The sequence below is a fragment of the Haemaphysalis longicornis genome, unplaced genomic scaffold (genome assembly GCF_048455015.1).
Source record: "Haemaphysalis longicornis isolate Haplotype H1 unplaced genomic scaffold, Haemaphysalis longicornis Haplotype H1 scaffold_9, whole genome shotgun sequence".
NCBI classification, from domain to species: Eukaryota; Metazoa; Arthropoda; class Arachnida; order Ixodida; family Ixodidae; genus Haemaphysalis; species Haemaphysalis longicornis.
The window spans coordinates 162,849,438-162,872,595 of NW_027526460.1; the positions used below are offsets into that span (position 1 = coordinate 162,849,438).

Consider the following 23,158-nt stretch of genomic DNA (forward strand, 5'->3'; position numbering starts at 1 on the left):
GAACGAACAACCAGTACTGTGGGCCTCAACAAGAATAGATGCCAACTATGAGCACTTCAACAAGCTGGAGTAGAGAAAGCAGTTTTGGCATTGCATCCCAAACATCAATATGCCCTTCTTTATTTTTGCAATGAAGTTGCGTTGGTTTCTGTGCACTTTAAATAAGGCTGTGTACGATTACTACAGAAATGCTATTGTTGATTTTGTCACGATTATTTTTTCCCAGTGTTGGTTACTCTTGGACAGTGCTGCTGCATGCAGGGGAACAGGAAACAGTTCAACATAACTTGTCACACCCTGATTTATTGAGGAAAAATTCAATACACCTTTGAGATGCTGCTGTTGGCATATCATAATTATTTTTTACAAGCAGATGTCCTTCATGATAGAAAAAATCGCCATATCACTTCACAAATCTAAGCAAGCAGTCATCAAAGCACTGAGTGCTAGAATACAGGCAATGGTGGGGCAAATAAAACTTTTGTGACCATTTTTCCACTTATCATGACAATGTCAGAGTAAACCATGACAGTGAACTCTGTGTTAAGAAACAGCCTCCAACATTTTAAGCGTGTTTATTTTTTTGTATCAACAGTGGAGATGCATACTGGCATATCGTGTTCTCTTAAGTAAAATGATCTGTCAGAGATTGCCAAACAAAGTCACCGTGCAATGGTTGTGCTATGTCATAATATAACTCTTGGCAGGACTGAACTAAATGTGCCCAGAAGAGTCCACAGTATACTGATTATTTTTGTTTGTTTGTGGTACATGCATCATCATTCTTTGCTTCATAGCAGAATGACGGCTACAGTGTAATAAACAGAATTTCCTCAAGAGAATCTTGACCGGTCTCTATACTCACAACAAGGCCTCACGACCCATCAAAACAGTAGTCACTGGCTATCCCAGATCAAGCAACACCGTGTCAAGACATAGTATATAGTGGTCGAAAGCAAATCAACTTTCTCTGCTATCCTCACACAACCATGTTAAACACAAAACGACAAGAAGCTTCTCTACAGGAAACAATGTCGCTTCAGGGCATAGTATATGCTGCTTGAAACAACAACAAAACAATTTTCTCCCGACAAAACAAACACCGTACACCACACACAATCAGAAACGAAAGTTAAAAATGACATGTTCAGTGCCGCAAAGCTGTCTGAAGATGCGTTGGTTGCCCTGTCCTTCAGGAGCAGGAATCAACATGTCGGGGGCAGGCACCTCCTCAGCCGCGTCGTCTGTATCACTGCCCTCGTCCCTTGCTGCTGCTGCAGCTATTGTCGTCAGTCGTTCCAACAGGCAGCCACACAACACACACTGACAATGTTGGCTGCCAGAAGAGGCCTATGAAGAAAAGCTGGTGCTACTGCAGGCAAGGAAAACAGCTCTTGAGAACTGCAATGCTGCACTTCACGACAGACCACATCGAAGCATGTGCGGCATCGTACTTTTCTTCAGGTGTCTGGGGCCTGGACGACGAGCAGGGGGTGTCATGAGCCACGACTCGAGCAGGTGGGCACCATCAACCCCAGAACTCGCCAGGCTTTACACGTCACGGGCAACAGTGAACAGCCAGTCACACAAAGGCACTGTAGTCGGCAGTCACGGTCAGGGCCTTCATACTGGCGTCGCACACCTGAAAGAAATACATAACACAAATATGTACTAAAGCATTAAACAAGTACACAGTTTGAAAAAGGAAAAGGTAATAAACAAGAGCAAGAATACAAAGAACTGGGTTACTAGGAACTGATTCATTCCGCAACTGCATGCGACGACGAACGACGTCGCCGTGTTGTATGTGCCTTTTCTTTAATCTTGGTTGTTTCGCGTAGCAGGGGAATTAGTGCATGCAGGGGACCTGAGACGAAAATTCGTTACTTACAACTATAGATAAGGGCCCTCCCACCCCTCTATCCGGTACAACTGGGGAACACAACCTCCCCTTCCCACCCCGCATTTCGAAATCGATAAACCCATAAAACGAGCCGACAAGCTGAACTTGTCACCTTTTCACTATGTGTCAAGGACGGCAAAACATGTCAGCCGAAGTGACAAGGCGCCGAAGCAGTTGACACACGATGGGGGCGGGGCGAGGGCGATATAGGTTAGGCATATATTCCACGGTTCATTATGAAGTCAGTTACACGCCCAACACGATACACCTGTTTACCTTTCTTCATAAGCTTTTTTTCTTTCAAGACGCCACCCTATTCGATACCTCTGAACGTGTTTATTTTAGCTAGATTTATTGACATACCTTTTCGATATTATTTCACTTAAGCGGGCATAGGGCGAAGAGTTAAAAGATTATTTACGTATGCATCTGTAGCAAGGTCCTCGAAGGCGTTGCCAAATCACCCCCCTACCCGGCGACCCATGTCCTGCGCTGGCTAGTCAGTGAGCGGAAGCGGTTTGTCCGGTTAGGTAAAATCAAGACAGACTGATCAGTTGCAGTTGCGAAACGGCACCAGCGATGATTGCTGTACTGGATGGGAGCAGTCTGTCTTGATTTTTACCCAACTGGCCAAACCGCTCCCGCTCACTGACTGGCCAGCGTCATTGTTAATTTTTGATAATGACGCTGGCTAATCAGTGCGCGGAAGTGGTTTGGCCGGTTGGGTAAAAATCAAGACAAACTGCTCCCATTCAGTACAGCAATCCTCGCTGGTGTCGTTCCGCAACTGCAACTGATCAGTCTTTCTTGATTTTACCCAGCCGGGTAGGGGGGGGGGGGTGATTTGGCAACGCCTCCGAGGACCTTGCCGCATCTGCTAACTTTTTTTTTGACACACTATTTGATCATCCACAATTGCGAAATTTATGGGTGATCACTGCCACCACACGACACCGCTCGAAACAAACGCATTTCAGTGACTGCTTTTCAGACACCGCGCTCCTTTTCCCTTCGATGCAAAACAATGGGGCTACATCATTTTCTTGCTTCCGTAACAAACGTAGCCAGATACAAGTAGTACTTACCACTGTGCTTACGTCGCCGGGGTATCCAAACTCCTCGTGTGTCGGACCTCCGTCAGTGCCGACACCACAGTCTGAACGCTGCGACTAACGGCGGGGTGCAACAGTAGGGAGTTTTAGCTGACCGTTTTACACGCTCCGCTCCGCTCCGATAGCAAGCGGGAGCGCTAATGCGCATGCGTGGCGCGCTTTGCCGCGAACGGCATTGGCTCCGGTTGGGCCGAGCGGGCCGTTGATACCGGAGCGGACCGTCGAAAACGGTCAGCTAAAACTCTCTAGTGTTTCATGGAAACGCTTTGCAAACTGTCAGTTGTGAAGAGGGACACAGCACGCACAGCACCTTCGTATCTGTTGACACTTCGCTGCACCTCGATGGCCGATAAGGGCTTCCAATTTCAGCGCCTCGCCAACGGCGTGAATGCTGCAGCTAACCGACGGCTGCGTCATGCCGAGAGTATCACCGCTATCGACAATCTGTTGAAAGCTGCCGAGCGAAGAATCTCACCGCGCAAATCACCGTCGCTTCCGTAGGCAGCTCGGCAGCTCCGTCGCACCTCGAGGCCTAGCCTGCTCGGTGGCGCTGCGTATCTACAACAGCATGGCCACGTCGGCCGTGTTGTATGCGCTGCCGCTGTTCACGATCAAGCGCCGCCGGTGGGGGGAGCTGGAGCTGGATCAGCGCCGGGCCATCCGGCTCTGCCTGGGCCTCCCCAGGTATTCTCCCGTGGCAGGCACCTACACCGAGTCGGCCACTTGGACCGTCGAGATGCGGGCCTCCAGACGGGTCTGCGCCACATCGACCGGCTGCAGAAGTCCCTGGATGGGGCTGCCCTGCTGCAGCGGTTCCGTGGCCAGCCCAACTCGCAGATGGGCACGCTGCTGCGGCTCTACGAGGAGAACATCGTGGTGCCGCAGCGGCCCCGTCTGGAGCCGCCTCTGCCTGGCCCGGGGAAGGCCCTGCAGATCGCCACCAAGCTCCCGGGGTACGCAGCAAGCGCACCACCCCACACGCGGCTATGTACCAGGAGGTGGCTGCCCTGCTGCACGAGGGCGCCAGCGGACGCCTACATATCTACACGGACGGCTCGGTGCTGCGCCACAGGGGCACCGCGGCAGCTGCCTGCACGGCTCCTGCGCTGGGCGCCAGCCGAACGTGCCGCCTGCCCTTCCCCGCGTCGTCGACCACTGCGGAGCTGGCCGGCCTGCACCTGGCTGCGGACCTGCTGCTTGAGCGGGCGGGCCAGGACAGCCAGGCCCTGGTCCTGACGGACTCCCGGCCAGCTCTGCTGCGACTGCGGGAGGCAGACCTTTGCGGGCATGTAGAGACATCGTTGGCGGCCAAGCTCCATGCAGTTGCCTCTGGCGGCTGCGACGTCCGCCTGCAGTGGCTGCCGTCCCACATTGGGATCCCGGGGAACGACGAGGCCGACGCCCTGGAAAGGGTGCCCACCAGCCAGTCACCCCTGTCTCCCGGGACGTCACAGCATTCGACGCTGCACGCCAGCAGCTCGCCCAAGTGGCCCTCGCCATGCACCCAGACTGCCGTGTGGTGAGTGGCCAGGCCCCTCGGGTCCTACCGGGGCGTCTGAGCAGGGACGCCCGCAGCCTTCTGCTCCGGCTGCGGCTGAATTGCTGTGACGTGGCAGCCCGACTGCACCGCCAAGGCCGCCGCTCCTCCCCCACCTGTGCCCACTGTCCCGAGCCTGAGACGCTGGAGCACCTGATTTGCTCCTCCCCGGAGTTTGCGGCGCACTGGGGAGTGCTGCAGACTTCTCTCCAGCGTCTTGGGCTACCCTACCAGCGCCTGGAGAGCCTGCTACACCCAGCAGGCCCCGACGGCACCCGCCGTGACGTCTTCCGCCTCCTGCTGGTCTACTTGGAGGCCACAGGACTTGCCCAGCGCCTGTAGACGATAGTCTTCTGCACGCGGCACTGCTGCTGCTTGACGAAGATTCACGTCGAGGCTCCTCGCTCTTGTTGCTCGCCTACCTATCCCTGTATCACCCCCTTTCTCCTCTCTAATCTTTATATCCCCCTCCTCCCTCTCCCCACCGCACTGGGTTGTATGCAGGTGAGCCCCCAGTTGGGCTCCAAATATCCCCAGTGCACTTCCTTTTCCTATTCACCCGAACCACCTAAGAAGAAAGAAGAGCAACCCCGCCGGAAGGGCGCCGGAAATCTTTCCGGCGCGCGTCGGATGCCCTACAGAATACGGCCCCAGCTTTTTTCCTTGCCCGCTCGATCCTAGTTTCTTCCTTTCATGACGCTCTCTCCCCCTCTCTCTGTCTTTCGAAGCGGGGCTATGAATCAGCTTCTTTCTTTGCTAGGGTGCCTACATTCACGCGCGTCCGCCGCAACGTTCGAGACACGTATACGTTGGCATCGCCATTCTAGGTCACCCGCTGGCCGCTGCAGCAAGTCGCTGTAGCAAGGCCGCGCTGTAATTTTCGCCGCAATGTGGTTTACGCGCGAAGTTTAAATGATCGTATCTATTTGGAATTGCTGAATCTTGTCGGAAACGAAAAAACCTATATGTTGAGCACTTTGACTCAATAGCGACCGCACAGGTCCGTTCAAAAGGTGTCTCCACCCTGTACGGGAAGGTTCGTTTTTTTTTTCATCTCCGCCTAGTACTATCGCTCGTTTCGATTAGCCTTGGCAGTTTCACACACGCTTTTTCCCCTGTAAATTTGCTCGACCACGTGGACCTTATCTCAAGCGCGAGGCACTTGGCTGGCGGGCTAGCTAGGACGCCGTGGAGGAGAGGGGGCACACCATAGGCGTTTCTTTTTTTTGAACTTGGTATTTCAGATAAAGGTTCACAATCACACGAGAACTTGCTAAATAAATATAGTAGTTGAAATAAGTTCTTAGGCCACCTGCTACGTGAGACTGTCTACTAGGCCGGCATTTACCCGCACCCCGGTTGTACGACACCCCGGTCATACGACGCTTTCTCGCGGTCCCTTGAGAGTCCTATTATCGGGGTTCCACTGTACTTTGAATACGAACAATGGAGCGCGTGGCTTTCATCACATGTCGCACATCATGGCGACGGGCCGGGTATGCACAGTGGAACAAGGTACGGAAGTTCGTGACCAACCTTGATATGAAAATACCATCGTATTTTCATTGTTCGTTGGGCACTCAGCACGTAATAAAAAAAATGAAGGAATATAGCTGCGTGCGCCGTCCCCAACTCCGTGCAGCGACAAAGTTAGATAACAATCCCGTAAGCGGGCACCAAAAGCGGCAGGAAGTTGCAAAATGCTCACACACCAAACGATTGTCTTTTCATACCAAGGTTGGCTACGAACTCTCGTACCACGTTCCCACTGTCTATATGCGCCCCGTCGCCGGGATGCGCGGAATGTACGCGCTCCGTTGTTCGTATTTCAATTTATCACGATAGTACCGGCGGTACCACTTCTCAAAAATGTACCAATGTAAATCGTATTAGCAGATGTGTCTTTACGAGTAACAAAATGCTGACAGCTGCCGGTAAAATAATTTATTGTTACTCTGTGACATCGTTCGCTTACCGTTTGAGCGCAACAATAAAGAAAGCGCATGATTCACGTGCAATATATTTTTAAGGGCGTGATTTGATCCAAATACTTACGTTTGTACTTCAAGCTTCTTGACTCTAAAATAGGCTCAATCGTGGAGTTGTAGCCGGGAGGTGGACCTTTAATGAGCAAAAATAAATAACATATCTTGTTCGAGAAAAACCGCTTTAGAAGTAATTAAGACGACAGTTATGTAGGGCAAGTTGGCAAGCAGACACCCGTTCTAAGAACTGCAAAAGTAAGGCTGGAAACGTAAACTGAAGTGCCCAGAAACGTTCTGTAGCTTGCCCCAAATTGTTTTCAGCTTCATGAGTCACGTTCCTCGATACCAACACCGGTAAGCAGCCGTTAGAAGTCATTTAATCTAAGGACTAACCTAACAAGAACGATATACGTTTGTTGGTCAATAGCAACTGATCCTGATAAATGTAGCGGCCCATGTTCTAATGCACACGACGGTAAGCGTGTGTTTTTTAGGTGACATATTTGATAAGAAAGCTGTGCAGATTGATCTGGTGCCGGTTAGTATACCTATTCTTTATAACGTAACACGTACAACACCTTCACCCTTCCTTAATACACTTTTATTATTATACCACTTTGTAACAAATACATCACCACGCAAAACTTTGCACACGCATTTCTTGCCAGTATGGTGTTCTTAATCGGCATTTCGAATACGTCGAAAGGCAGCAAACACATCCCGAGGTTCTCGGCTAAGTTCTTATTTATAGTTATTCGGTAAAGATATTTAGTGTCTAAAACTAAATGGCGTGTAAATAGAAGCTAAAAACAGCCGAAGGAATAACTAAATCACTCATATCAAACAAAACATTCTTTCTGTACAAATAAATCTTGCTACTTGTTGTATGGCGAACACTTTACACAGGATGGGAATGAATTTAACATCTTGGCCCACAAACAGATTTTTTTGAAAAGCCCTTTTACTCCTTCCACGCTCCCCCAATGTGGCTTCCCTGTGCTTTAGACACATGACCGGTTATTTTCGGTGCGACGGGTGCTGTAAAGTGCAACGTTGGCAAAACGTGTTCCGCCACGGCGCTGAGTTTTCTATGACGGCCGCGAGCGCCGCATACTCCGGCGATATCTTGAGCGTCAGTAACCTTGCCACCCAGGCACAGACCACTCTCAAATTCAGTTGTGGTCGGGTGACCCCATTAAGCTTGGGGCTCCACCTTACTACATGTGTCCGAAATGGCCGCCCCACTCACTCCCATTGTACAACGGGCGATGCGTTTGGAACTGAAAAATAGAGGAGGCGATGGCTCCAATCAACTTTGTTCATTGAAGAATCCTGCGTCGTCCTTGCCTACGTGGCAATATATAGCCGACACAGGCAGAATCAAGGTTGTAGGCTATAGCTAGGGCTCCGGGTTACCGAACTAATTCGAAAAGATCCCAAAAACACTGGCTGGCGAAATTTTAAACAATTCGGATTTATACGATAAACACCGATTTTAGAGCACACGGAGGCAAAAAATGATCATCGAAGTTCCGGCTTCAGGATATCCGGTAAGTTATCGGCAGCACTGGTCATTCGCACTTTTTTGGCGATAACCACGAATGATCACCGTTCCCACAAGGACAGTCATTTGTCCTCTTTCAGTACCAGCGTACTTGTCCAAACGAGGCTTATCTATCCTGTTATAAGACAGCTCATGAAAAATCTTGCATAGTTCCAGAGCTATCAAAAAAATCGCGCCAATCCACCCCGTGAATGTGGTTGGAAAGCAAAGCTGTAAACGGCACCCATAACGATTACCCATGCGACGTCACTTAAATTCCCTCACATCGCTCTACAAATAGCAAAACCAGAGAGAAGTGAAATGCAATGAAAAACACCATTTATTACTTCAAAGAGATATTCTTGTTAAGGTTAAATCAATGCATGAAGCATGAAGGGTGTTTGGTTGAGGTAGAACAAGAGTGGAAACTTTTTTTATAAAATTAAAGCAAGCTCCAACCCGGTGTTGTACGATCTGTTTTCTCCGTCCCTGCGCCGCGGACGGCGTAGACGAGATGTGTGGCAGAGATGGAGGAGGAGGAAGAAATGCTTCTGTTCGGATTTCTGAACGGCCCAGAGTGCAGCCCTGGGGAGTAATTCCTTCTTCTGTGGGGCCCATATGCCGTCCACGTGGCCTGTGTTCTGTCCACCCGCCGAAGCTGTGTAGGTAGAGAGGGCCTGGGCAGCAGCATCTCCCATTGCTCTTGTTGGGTAGTTGACGGAAAGAGAGGAAGGTGCTCAGGGCTAAAGTCGCACCCCTGCGCATTTACCTCCCGTGCTATGGAGCTGCACGAGGACAGTCACCCGCTTGTCACGTTCAGGGAGATAACCCAGCATTATCGCCTTCTGAGACAGAGAGTACCTTCGCCTGATTACAGGGCGGAGTGTTCCTACTTCTGAGCAAAATCTACATTCAGCGTCGTAGCGATTCGGATGCATTAAGTGAAGACGCGTAGGCTGTGGGAAGGAGCCCCGATTGTATGAGCCGTAGGGTAGTTTGTTGTTCTCTGGAAAGTTCAGGGTAAGGCGAAGGTACTCTCTGTCTCAGAAGGCGATAATGCTGGGTTATCTCCCTGAACGTGACAAGCGGGTGACTGTCCTCGTGCAGCTCCATAGCACGGGAGGTAAATGCGCAGGCTTGTTGGGTTGGCGTATTTGTTGCCTCCATTGAAGCGGGAGGGGGTGTCCATATGAGCTGAATGAAACCGTTTGGGGTGTGGTTTTTTAGCACGCGCAGTCCAGGTCAGGACACCCAACTCTACTGGTAATTCCAGTAGGCTTGCTGGGAATCGATGACTACCCTCCGAACCCCTGGTTGAGCGAGAGCCCAGGTAATGGCTACCTCTTCTGCTGCCGTCATTTCTTGGGTCCTAAGCGAGGCACACGCAAGGAGGTTGGTTCTGGAGGTAGCCACGATGATGGCGTATTGCTGCCCTCGATTTTTGGAGGCGTCTTTGTAGACAACTGCATGATTCCCACCGAGAGGGGTGTTTAGCGCTTGAGCCCGTGCTTTTCGGTGACCCTCGTCATGTGAGGGGTTCATATTTCTAAGCAAAGGGAGCATCTTTAGTTTTAGACGCCAAGAGTCTGGGAGTACGTCAAGCGGAGTGACAATCTGGGCTGCCCAGGAAATCTGGTGAAGCATGCGGTTACCCATCGCAGTTCTGAGTCGGACGTTCTGGTTAGAAATATGGCCTTCTATCAGCTCTTCCACCGTGTTGTGGAGCCCCGTGCTAAGCAGCCTCTGTGTGGATGCACTCATGAGGAGACCAATGGCCTGCTCGACCGCCTTTCTAATCATTATATAAAGCATCTCTATGTCTTTCTTGTCGAGAAGAAGACAGGGGGTTGACGTAAGTAACTCTCGAGAGGACAAGAGCTTCAATTAATCGAAAGGCACCGGGTTCCTTTAGGCCTCGCTTCTTGGTGGCAGCTCGCCTGATCATGTGTATGATTTGCTTAATGCTGTTTTTGAGGCGCTGCAAAGAGACGTCAGTCTTGGTGTTAGCCTCGAGATGTAGGCCCAGGATCTTTATTCTGGGGCTTAGAGTGATGGCCTGGCCATCAAGGAGTATTTTAATGTTTTCCTTGGTTTGGCGTGAGGGCGGACGACAAAGAGCTGTGATTGTTTACGTGAACACTGGAGGCCACAGGCTTTAGCACACTGGCGTACTAGAAGTGAGATGCCATGCATTGGTGTGAGCTTCCTTTAATTTTTGTAGCTCTTAACACATGAGCAAGGTGCGCACAGGGTCGCTAGACGGGCGTGAGTGGTCGCGTGACGCTTTCACGTGGCCTTCAGCGAGAACGCAGGGGGTAAACACGTAGATGTGCGGTGAGTACACCACCTGTCCTCCCAGTCTTCGCGTGGGATCGTAGCTAAATCAGTAAGACAACGGGCTCTCGCTTTGTTAGTATATTAGTTCCAGGTTCGATTCCTGGCGGTACCAGTAAATTGTTTTATTGTTCGCTGGAGTTTTCTGGTGACACCAACGGTCGCAAAAGAACCCTTGGGGGGTAGAGGTGAAAAGCTTTGCTTTAAAAGCTTTGCTTTAAGATACGTAACAACGTTGAATTCCCCGTGTTTCGGAGAGTTCACACTGAGCAGTGGCCAGGGCTTTTTTGCGGCGCGCTGAGGCTTCTCGCTCTACCTATTTCTAGCGGAAACACTGAAAAGGAATTTTCTATGGGGATTATCATTAATCTAAAGCAGCGCCTCCATCAGTAACACAAATCTTGTAAGGTGTGCTAGCGTGTAATGCAGCAAGCCTTAAGGTTGTAATAGGAGAAACGTACATGGTTTGTTTTTAACTATTCGTGCTTGTTTACATATGCGTGTGTCTGCCTTTGAAGCTTATCAGAGAAACATTTTCTCTGACCGTTTTGAGGTATTCGTGTTAAAATATGATTTCGAGTAGTTAAAATAGAGCTGAATAGGATAAGGCTTTTGGAGAATTGGATATTTTCAAGATATAAACTCCAAAAAAAAACAAAATTTCACTAAAAAAATAAACTCCGAAAACATACTCCCAATTTTACCTAACAAACTCCGAAAACCCGTCGCCCTAGCTGTAGTCTGCAGCTTCGTACCCACGCTCAGTGCAGCTACTTTTTACTGACCCATGCTGGAACCCTGCCTCAGGAAAACCTGAAGGCCAATTAAAACTGCGGGTGATATTCCTGATCTACGCTAAGTTTTTAATCTTGTTCTTGTGCTATGACACACGCGCTGACCGCGTGTCATAGCACGAGCGCCGAATGTTTCTGTGCGCACCAATTGCGTCTTCGGGTTTGTTTTTTCTGACCGATGCCATGGAACCAAACGTGCTGCATATTTCTTGTATTGTGTTCTTTCTATTTTACGCGCCCCATGATGGGCGCGGAACCTATTTAACGCGTTAGCAAAGTGTTAGCAGCTGTAGGAGCTTTTTGCAGACAATATCCGGGAGGGTGCGTGTTCCATGGCCGCCAGCCGGGTTCGTGCTTTCGACAACTTAGCCAATTAACAATTTTCCTTGAAAAGCACCTCAATTTGGGCACGCTGTCGTACCTACAGAGGGTGTGCATTTCACTCAGCCTGAATGGGCAAAGGGTGAGCACTACAGACCGAGGAAAAACTGTGTTTGATTCCTCCGTCATAAGAATCGGTAAATGTGCAGCCAAATCTGCCGCGAAAGGAGGGGGATTTGCGGGTCAGCGGCTGTCTTGTGAGTGCGCTTGGCGGGCGACTTCCTGCTAGCTGGTCGCTTCGGCGAAGGTGCGACCACTTCGGTCCTGTTCCGTGGCATGTACGGCAGACAAATGCGTTGCGACGAGCTCAGCTTTAGGAACCCGAGAGGCGGAGTTCATAGATTGGACCGTGAACGCGGGAACGCGTTCCGCTTCCCGCTGGCGTTTCTCTTCGAACCAAATTAGTCACGTTCGCGGCATTCGCCTGTCGGCGTCGTTTGCTGTTTGCGGCCATACACACTAAACTTTTTTACACCCTTTTAGCCAAAAAAGGTGTAGTATAAGTGGAAAAAGGGTGGTGTTGGGAGGCCTTTACACCCTTTTTCTTGAATCTCAACACCGTTTTCCTGGTTCTACACTTTTTGCGCAAAAAAAAGGGTGTTGATCAACTTCAACACCCTTGGTTTCTCTTAGGGTGTTGAAAGGGTGTGGAAAAGGCGTTCAGCTGTGCATGGAATACGGCCACGCTTATATGCATAATAGCACTGTAATAAAGAATACATCCCATGATATACTCCCCTACTCGCATGAAATTTTCAAGCGCAAAAAAAATAATTGCTCGTATACAATGATCGCTTGTTTCCATATGCGGTGCACCTCATTCCCCAAGTTTAGCTGTGACACGTGAAACACTAATTTGAACCTTCAAAATTAAAAAGACTGCAGTCGTGTGGCGAAAGGGGTGTTTACCGACTGCAATACGCTTGGCTATCTGTAGGTTGTTGAAACGGTGTGAAATAGGTCTTCAGTTTCAAAAAAGAACAGCGGAGCTGGGGACGACCTAGTTTATTCAGGTGTTGCTAAGTTTTGTTATGTTTGCTAAGCTTTGCAGTGTTCTTGCTAAGCTAGGATGACCGTTGAGGGGTGAGGCCAAGTTTAAGCGGATTTTACAAGGCTGTTCCAGTGTGTCCCCCCCCCCACCAATGCCAGGGGATCGAAGGTGGAAACAAGGTAGGTCGGACCCCAGCTATGCTGTTTGCGCCCATGTTTTTGCCTTTTAATATTCATCAAAGATTAGCACCTTTGAAATGGTACAGTAAGAGATGCGCATAAGCATACGTCCCTTGTGCTCACACTCTAACAAGCTCGAAAGCCGACTTCACTGTTATAATACCCTATCTGCGGTGGTTCACCCTTTATATGTGGCGCAGTTCTTTTTCTTTGTGTTTTTTGCTAACGCCATCGAAACTAACTGAAGCTTAAAGAGCTTCACTTGCAATAAATTATGCCAATTCTTTCTGCTTTAAACATCGTGAGGTACAAAACACCCCCCGCTTGTAGAAAATGTTCAGTCCACCTGTATAAACAGGTAAAAATGCCTTCAAAGTTGGAGGTCTCTTCACCTTTTTTTTAGTTGGCGGTCTTTTCTTACACCCTTTTTCTTACTACCTTTTTTCTTTACGCCTTTTTTCGTAGTTTCGACCAACCTAATTTATAGCTTAACACTCCTCTGGGAAAAAGGGTGTTGAAATAATGAACACCCTTTTTGAAGGGTGTTGAGGTGGCGGGGAAGATTTGTTTGGTATTTAATATAATTCTATAACTTATGAAACACAAAAACTACCCCGTAATTAAAAAGGTTTTGCAAATCCGCGTGTTGATTTTTATATTCTCATAGTAAAGCCGACTTCGAAAATTAGCGCTAAAATGTGTTTTTTGCAACAAGCCCACCGACTCCATCGGGGGCTTTCCTCTGCTGGATATAAAAGCAAGAACAGCACATGTATTAATAAGTAAGTATGCACTCCCATTTACCGCTTGCGTCGCGTTGGTTTTCTTGCTCAATTCATTTGTGTTCCAACTGTAACTTGTGCGTATTGACTGTTTGTGTTGAATTAAGCGCGCTCCGCCGATTCACATTGCCACTGCGCATGTCATCACCTTAAAAAAAGGTGTGAGGCTCAACACCCTTTCTTAGGGTGTTGAGCATTCTCAACACCCTTTTATAAAGGTGTTGAGCTCAACACTCTTTTTTCTTCCGTACACCCTTTTTTGTCAAAACACCTTTCAAGGGTGTTAGCCATGGGACAAGATTTTAACACCCTTTTCGGCCAAAAAGGGTGTAAAAAAGTTTAGTCTGTAGAGTTTGATACTAAAATACGGTATAGGGGACACTGGCGCTGCAATCGTTCAACGACCATGGGGCTGATTGTGTGACGTGGACTCGTGATATTTGAACTCGGCTTAACTTGAGGCTTGGTGGTTGTATGTGATCTTGGCTTGGGATTTTACCGCGCCATCAGTTTCGGTTTCGGCGTCGAAAGCGTAGAGCGCTAGTTCCGGCGCAGAATTGCTGTTAGCGCCAGATTCCAGTGGCTGCAATTATCAAATACGGCTCGGCTGGTGTGAAGTGGATGTGGAAAGCAGTAGCGTCACCGTGCAGCCCCTACACTAGGACTAGTTATGTTCTACGGCATTTCTGAGAATGGGCGCGAACTCGCGATCCCGCATAAGGTAGACGCTGTTCCATCCTGGTCCCGTTCATGACACGATTGCGAGAACCATACGAGCATGGTAGCGGCTAAGCTAAATGAAAAAAATTCCCGCGCCTTCCCGCAAGGGGAACACGAGTAAATGCAGAGCATTAGGGGTCGTTAACGCCGCGTAAAGTCGCGTTAGGGTGGGTAGTTGGGTCGTAGTTGCGTTGGTGTTGTTTTGGAGTAGAGAGAGGAGAGCGAGACGAGAGTGTATATAGGGCTGAATGCGTCATTTATTATTATTATTGGTCGGTTGCGTCGTTATATTGTACGGAGAGAAGGACTGCTTTATGGTCGCTGAAGTGGACCGTCAAGTGGTCTTTGAGCAGCGTTTGTGCGTTGGTACAACTCGCGAAGACGAGGTCGATGCAACTGCCGTGGATGGCGGTGGGTTGCTTGCTGTTTTTGTTTGAGACGCAGTAGAGTCCGTGGTTGGTGGTCATGTGCTCGATCAACCAGTCGTCCTTGCGCAGGTCGACGTTAAAGTCTCCGACGAGCACGAGGGAAACGGACGACACGGACTTCTCTCTTCCCAAGCGCTCGTACACGCTGTCGACCGCACGATCTACACACTAGGTAACCGTCGTTCGGGGGAGGTTGGGCGCCAGGTAGATCGCGAGGACGGTAACCCCGTGGCCGACTTTGTAGGTCTTGGTGTAGAGAGTGGTGTCGACGCCGCTGTCGGCAATTGTCGCAGCGGCGTGGGAGGTACAATTGGCGTAGACGTTGCCGACGAGGTTGATTGCACAGTATTCGCCGTGACGGCAGCGCGCGCAGTAGAGGGAGAGCAGTACGGGGGGGGGGGGAGCACGCATGCGCAAGCAGCACGCGCCCTTCCACGCCCCACCGCGCTGCTATCACGCACCTGTTACGCCGAGACCGCGACGGAGCGAACGGGCTGACTACGACGCATGCGCGCGCCAGCTGCTGTTGACAGAGAGGAGGGAAGGAGGAGAGGCGCACCTGCTGCGGACGCGGAGCTGTGGACGCCGTCCGACGCAGGAAGAGGCGAGGCTAAGAAATGCTCTGGATTTCAAACCTTTACCAGCAGTAAGTATATGTGGGCAGCCATCGGATGTTTCTTCAAATTTTTCTTCACGAAACAATAACGCGGGAGCTTCGTCGGGCGGGTGGGTTCATCGTGGCCAGTACCTTATCACGGTGGAAAGCAGCGAAACAAGCGAGGGTAGGTCGCATGCATAGAAAGATTCCGCCGATGCAACCATCATATGCTACGTTGCCCTTTTCCGCCGGTAATCAGCTGCCCGTAATTGGCGTGAATAAGCCGCACGCACAATCGCTGTCACCGTCCGTGACCATGCACACTTGTGGAACAGAGTACAGCCGCCCGTCTTTAGCCGCTCGCCATCGCCGACTCGCACGCAAAAAGAAACGCTTCGCCGCCTAATCGGCCTAATGGGGATGTATAACGTGCGCCGAAATCTCGAACGCACGGGCATTCTCGCTTTTCGTCTGCATCAGAAAACCGGCTGCCGCGGCCGGGAATCGAACCCCGTCCTCGTGGTCAGGTGCCCAACGGCTCAGCACTGAGCACCAACGCGACGGGTTTGAGGCCCAAGCACATGCAGCGTGCATTCCCCGTTTTAACGCGTCGACATCGTCCCGCGTCGACGCGCGGCAGCGCGCGTTGCCGAAAACGCCTGGCGACGCGAGCTGACGCGCGCCAGCGCCGATGTCTACGCTCTCCAGATATCGGCGTCGACGCAGCGTGAGAAAGCATCGGAAAGCGAGCGGCAACGACAGGGTTTCCTGTCCTTCTCGTGGCTTGGGTTCATTACTTTCAGCAGAAGACAATTAATTTTTTAACTTGTGGTAATCGATTGCCGTGAGACAAATTGCAAGACATTTCTGTTCGAACTCGCTAATTCATTTGTCGCTTGTTAGGCTTTCATCGGGAGATTGGGGATTTGCGATAGCTTTTGTGAGTTAAATAAGCGAGCCCTGGCTACATCGCTTGTAGTATTAGCATGATGGGGCTTTTCTGCGAGATCGGTGCGTGACGAGCAAGCTTTATCAACGGCAGAATGCTAGCGGCAAATTCCATGCCATTCGTGGGTTCCGTGGCTTGCGTGTGGGGACCAAGGATGTGCGTTAGGTTTTCTTGACTCAAATAAGGAAGCTGTGGTTACATCGCTTGTAGCACAAGCATAATTACCCTCGGCTCCAAGATCAATTCGTAAGAAACAAGTGTTACAACTGCTGACATCTCTTCAATACGACCAAAAAGAGAACACATCCCACAATATTCGTTGGCAGCCCCCTTTAACGTACTAAACTCTTCATCGCCACCTCGTCTTCCGGCGTTGTCACAAGTCCGGCGTGCTTCTACCAAAACGAGGCGGAGTTTGACACCGGAACGACACAAAGGCAAGTCGTCACCCACTTAGTTCAGCACTACGAAAGGTGGACGGCGTGCGGGCGTGCACGACGCAAGCAGGGATGTATGTGGTGGTGCAAATGGACGGCTACGGACGGACGGCGGCGAACAGAGGCAGTGTGTGGGAGGTGGCAGAGGGAACCGGCAAAGACGAAAGGGACCACCGCCACGGAGCGCTTGGATTTGTATGCGAAGATGGAGGCGACTCCTGCAACACGGAAACGACCTAAGTGAGATGTCGCAAGACTCTTTCCTCTTCTGGCGTTTTGTTCTTCACTCAAATATTTTAAATCATAGTCCCAAAAACACATTGAGTATTGCAACCTTGAACGTGCAAGGTATTGGGGAAAGGCGCAAGCAATACGAACTTAGTAGGATAATAAATTAAAAAGAAATATACATCCTGGATGTACAGGAAACGAAAATAGAGAGTGAAGAGCGAACCGATTCGACCGTTCGCAAGCCGACACAGTGTCTGTGTAAGCCATGCGCTTGGGACCTCAGCTGGCTGCTGTTTGTTTGTTAAGAATACGGTAGGAATTGAAATAGGAAAAATTGATTCTTGCGAAAATGGACGCCAAGGGACCTGTGAAATGTGTTAGGGTGGGATCCAGTTCTTTGTAATTTGCATTTACGCCCCGAATAAACCAGAGGAAAGAAAAGTGTTTTTTGAAAATATAGCGCGCAAATTCCAGTGTGAAACAACGTTTTTCTGCTCGGCGATTTTTACTGCGTCTGCGCGCGAGAAGATAGAGCAGGCTTAAAACGGCATAGGGACTCGAGTGCGCAGCTACTTTAGAACATACTGGAGGAGCATGAGTCAACATATGTCGCTCACTGCGCCGTAAAGGCAGACGCCCTGCGGTACACGCATTTCCAGGGAGCCAGCCATGCCCGGCCGGACAGAATTTATGTTTCCCATGAACTAGCGGCGTCGTGTAAAAACTACGCGGTTGAGGATGGTACGTTCCGCGACCATTACCTGGTCTCCTTTTTATTGGGAGGGAGGAGACAATATTATAACAAGTTTCAGTGCAATTTATGGAATTTAAACGCGAAACTGTTAAAAGACGAGAAGTTTAACGAGGCGGTGAAAGAAACTTTTGACAGGAACACAACGCTGGAAAAACAAAGCGTGGGGAGCACATGGGAGTTGTTCGAACATGAACACAAAATGCGTGCGATAGAGGGGGGACAGTTTTGACGCATTTAGAAGGAGAAGAAGAAAATAAGCTTCGAAGTAATCTGAGGCAACTACTAATCCTTGAATGTGAAAGGCCGGGTGTGGTTATTGAAGACATAACACTAATAAAAAGCAAGCTCGAAGGTGTAGATAAAGAACGATTTCAAGGAGCAACGGTGATGGCGAAGGAAAAGAGGTTTATGGCGGGCGAAGCGCCTACTAAAAGGGCTTTAAGTGACGAAAAGAAATATGCAAAAGTGATGCAATTGCAGGAATTGTATGACAGGGAGAGCTGACCAGTGAGCGGGAGGATATAAAGCGGGCCTTCGTCGAGCATTATACCGAGCTTTTCAGCCGTTCCCGAGCATTCAGGATTTTAAAGACAATTTCCTTTCACTGATGCCTCGTTTAGAGGATGATGTGACACAACAATTAGAAGAGCCCCTGTCATTGAGAGAGATCGACGAGGCGATTCCAGATTTAAAAAAGGGTAAAACGCCAGGTATTGATGGACTGAGCGCGGAATTTCATAAGCATCTTACTGACAGTGTAGCATTTTCCTATTTCATGTATTTGGTGAGGCGTACGACGCTAAGGTTCTGCCTCCATCGTTGTCACGTATGCAGACTGTGCTAATTCCGAAATCTTAAGATTGCTCTAAAAGGCAGTCGATCACTGGCTATCGTCCAAAAACGCTAGCGAATATCGATTACACGATACTGATGAAGGTCATAGCACAGACTACAAAGAATTATTACAAGTGTTGTTTGACCGCACCAGACGTGCGGAGTCCGAGGTAGGAGCATAACGACGAATATTCATGTAGCCCGCACTGTACTGGAAAGTTGCGATCTGTATGGTCGCAAAGTTGCAATGCTCCAAATCGACTGCGAGAAAGCGTTCGACAGAGTGTGCCATGATATATTGTTTTGTATTTTGGAACATATAAATTTTAGTGGTGTGGTCATTGAAGGAGTGCGCATGGCCTATCGTGATTCCGTGACGCAGTTGGTAATTAATAAGGAGGTGACAAAAAGTATCCCAGTTCTGTCTTCTGTCCGGCAAGGGTGTCCGGCTTCACCCCTGATTTTTTTGTGTTTTCTTGGAGCCTTACTGTTTGAGCGGTATCAACGATGCTGACATAACTGGGTTTCATCTTCACTCAAGCGAAGTGAAGTTATCAAGATACGCAGATGATGCGGCGCCGTTGGACAGCTACGAGAATAGCAACGAGTACTGGGAAGCGGAAACAGAAAACGTGCCCGAGAAAGTTGCGAATTGGGGAGGGCGCGCATTATCGGTATTTGCGCGCGCCACAGTGTTTCTTCTCGCCATCTTCTCGTCATGTTTCTGCGCGCCATCTCTTTCTTCTTGCCAAACTGTGGAATGTGCTGCAAGCGATAAACTATTCCCGAACGCAAGTGCAAAAGATACAACGTGTTTTCGCTGTGTTTATTGGGGGTTCCACGTGGGAACGCAGGAGCTGGAGTAATCGTTTTCAGCCGGTAAGGCAAGGCGGTGTTGGATTGACCCATGGTTTTGTTAGGCAGATTGTGAGTCGTTTTTTGCTATTGCGGGACGTAAAAAATCCATTCCTGAGGATTTACGTACAAAGTACGCTATCAGCTGTAATTACAAGCTTTATTGTGTCAACAAGCAGTGAAATATGTGTCTTTTGGGAAGAAGTGGTGCAATCTTTTAAATTTCTGTCCATTAGATTTACCATTGAGTATTTGGAGAATGTATCGAGAAAAACCCTGACAAAAGCGTTGAACGAAATGCTGTTTCCAGTACCTCTGTATCGTTAATTGTATGGAGGAGACGGTGGACAAGATGTTCTGTCGCGGGTGAAAAATATGGTAGTCCCCGCATTAGCCAAAACATTTTCTTTTAAGTTGCACACCCGCACACTTTCTGTTGGCACATAGATGGAGGGAAAAAAATACTTTCCCTTGGCTGGTCTTCAACGTGTACTTTGTGCGAAAAACCCTAGAGCATTGAGCACAGTTTCATAGAGTGCTGGGACGCGATCTTTTTCTGGGATGTGTTGCAGAGAACGATAAAGAGAGAGGCCTTCCTGTAACGCCAATGGGATGCGCTTCTTGGCAGTGGAAAATGATAAAGTACCGTAGGACATTATAAGGATCCTAAGGTTGCACGTAATTTGGCGCTCCCGTATGGCCGTGCACCACTATTATTGGAATGCTATTAGTGTGAGCAAGTATTTGTCGCAAAGGGTAACAGCCTGCTTGAAGTGTCTAGTTTGCACGAACCTGAACTGGGATGGTTATGTGTACAGGAAGAGCTGTCAACATATAATGTTTATTTTAAATCTTTCAGCCAGCCAAAGTATGGGGAAGCGTTTCTAATCCGGCGTTGACACATGTTCATTTCTAACAAAAAGGTAATAAAAAAATTTTGCCGTTGTCACGCGGTTGGGCGTTTGGGTGCTGGGCTTTTGTTTTGAAAGTCCAAGGTTCGAATCTGGGAAAACGTAACTGTACGTTTTGTGTGTGGGGTGAGGGTTTGTTTGATCAGCCTTTTTCTACAAGGTGAACAAAGGGTGCGAAAGTATCTAGCCTCTTAACCTACAAATCACGTTCGGCGATAAACTCGGTTTTGCTTACACTTTCTTTGGTTACACTTTGAATTCATGACGCTGCCATCGGTACATAACGTGAAGGTTAAATAAAGCAGCAAGTAAAGTTGTGCGAAGTGCGTATTCGTTGATCATCCTATCTTATTTTGTTCACATGACATGAAATACATTTCGCAGCTGGTCAATATTTTCCCGCATTTTTTTTGTTAAAGCTGGGTCTTGACAACAGCAGTTCAACAATGGACGATAATTGCGCATAAACGACTTCAACAGGATGGCATGGTTAACACAAACGTGTCCAGCAATGCACGCCGACGCAGCGGCTGGCGCGTTACTTCGCCGGTCTCATGTGGTTACTCGCCCTCTCCTGCGTGTCCGCGCGTTGTCTCCGAACGACGCCAACGCTCGCGCGACGCGTGATTTCGCGTCCACGTGCTTAGGGCTTTAAATTAAAGCGTGAGAGAGGCGCCGTGCTGGTGCGTTCACCGCTTCAGTTTAATCGCTACGAAGATATCCCAGATCGGTGAGCCCGGCCTGCTGATTTCGGACGCGGCGACCCATAGAGAGAGAGGGAGAAACTTTTATTCTGTTGAGCCCCTTGCAGGATTCCCAGCAGTCAAGGCGTTCGAGTCTGAGCGGTGGGCCTCAGCCGGCGCGTAAGTTACCAAGGTCCCTCACCTCAGCGACCCGTGTGAGAACAGCCAAGTCCCCCCGGCCCCGCCCGCCCCGACCCCATGGCGCCCTCCTGAGAGCTCCGACAAGGTCACCAATAAGATCTTGCCACAACTTACCGACCATACGATAGAATTTCCCTTTTCAATCAGCCCTTTCAGACAACCCTTTTCAATCACCACTGGTCTCGAGGCACGCTCCCACCAACGTAATGGCATGCTGAGATCCCATTAATTCCTTAACCACACAAAGCTATTACATTGAGCACCTCCACCGATATCACTCACCTCTTGTCTTGGAAAACTGCTCGAGCTTATCATCAACAGGCAGATCACCACCTACCTCGAAATCCATCACCTGCTCCCACACACTCTCACTGCTTTTCACCAAGGGCTGTCCGTACAGGATACGCACCTCCGTCTCTATCATGACATTATAGCTAACCCTTCTAAGGCGGACACCTCGGCCATTGTGGCACTTGATCTCCACAAAGCACTCGACGTCTTTCAAGTAGCCATTCTTAACTCTATAAACTCGCTTGGACTTGGTGCGCGTACCTACTCTTACATCTCCTCCTTTCTGCGTGATCGCACAGCCACTCTACGACTCGGACCCCTCCAAACCTCGAACTTCCCATTACCCCTAATAGGCACACCTCAGGGTTTGGTAATATCTCCTCTCTATTCAATCTGGCGATGATCTCCATGGCCACTGCCTTGTCCTCCATCGCAAATCTCCACACATCTATCTATGCAAACGATATTACGTTATGGGTCAAATCAAGTAGCGATGCTCTAACAGAACACACTCCAGCAAGGCGCAGACATTGTCCAAGCAACTGCTTCTCAGTTAGGCCTCCAGTGCTCCTCGCACAAATCCGAGCTACTTCTTTTGCACCCCCCTGGCAAGAAACCCCCCACGGAACCCCCCACCACAGTTTACTTCGACAACCATATCGTCAATCATGTCTCCTCCCTCCGCGTGCTAGGTCTCACCATTCAGGCCAACCGGGGCAACGCGACCACCTTAACTAAACTCCGATCGCGCGTACTTCAAACCCTTAACCTCCTAACAAGAATCACCACACGGCGTCACGGCATTTCCGAACCCGAACGCTTGCAGCTGCTTCATTCCTTCGTACTCTCTCGCTTTACGTTTTACCTCCCTTACGGGAAACCCAATGCCTCTGACAAAACAAAACTACATTTCCTACTACGACGCATATACCGAGTTACGCTTCTAATACCTCCCAGCGCACCCACCAGCCGTCTATTAGCCCTGTGCATTCACAACACCGTCGATGAAATCATCGAAGCCCACCGCACAGCCCAGATAGCCAGACTATCGCGCACGCATCCCGGCCGCCCCCTTCTCGCAGCGGCCCACCTGACCTCCCTTTCCCCTCCCCTATGGCCTCCCTTATTCCCACTACGCTACGCCAACTCTTGCATGTACGCCCACTGCCTCGCAATATGCACCCCACTACCACGCCGACTGCCGACTGGCCAGGGCAAGACATCTGCAGCGCACATTGCCTCCCTCCCAGCATCATTTATACGTCGACGCAGCTAGCTACCACGATAAGGCGGCTTTCGCCACAGCCGTCATTTCATCGCTCGACAGCCTTCCCTTGGACGCACTCACGATACATACATCAGCTACCGCTGCGGAGGAGGCGGCTATCGCCGTCGCCCACGCACAGTCTCCCACACCCAGAGTTGTCCTTTCGGATTCTCAGTCGGCAATTCGAAAATTCTTTGCAGGGCTACTCTCCCCACATCGCCCTCAAAATCATCTCCCGCAAAACACCATCCCACCCCGTGGCTCTGCTGTGAACCCCGGCCCACACGGGAACAGAAGCCAATGAAGCGGCCCACCGTACAGCTCGAGCTCTTGTCACCGAACAGGCTCTTCTTTTGGCTCTACCCAGGGCACCCCCAGCTTCCGGCACGCTCTAGTCTTGTACCGGGACATTACCCAGCACTTCCGCCTCCTCCGCAGATCATATCCTCCCCCACACC

The 23,158-nt window shown here is 49.7% G+C and overlaps 1 long non-coding RNA gene across 1 annotated transcript in view; it reads right to left on the reverse strand.

The window, feature by feature from the left end:
• Nucleotides 1-6,607: 6,607 nt before the first annotated feature.
• Nucleotides 6,608-23,158, reverse strand: part of LOC144151794 (uncharacterized) — a 73,736-nt gene continuing 57,185 nt past the window's right edge. Inside the window, exon 5 of the long non-coding RNA XR_013318971.1 lies at nucleotides 6,608-6,673. This is a non-coding gene — a long non-coding RNA (uncharacterized LOC144151794). The remainder of the gene's footprint in view (nucleotides 6,674-23,158) is intronic.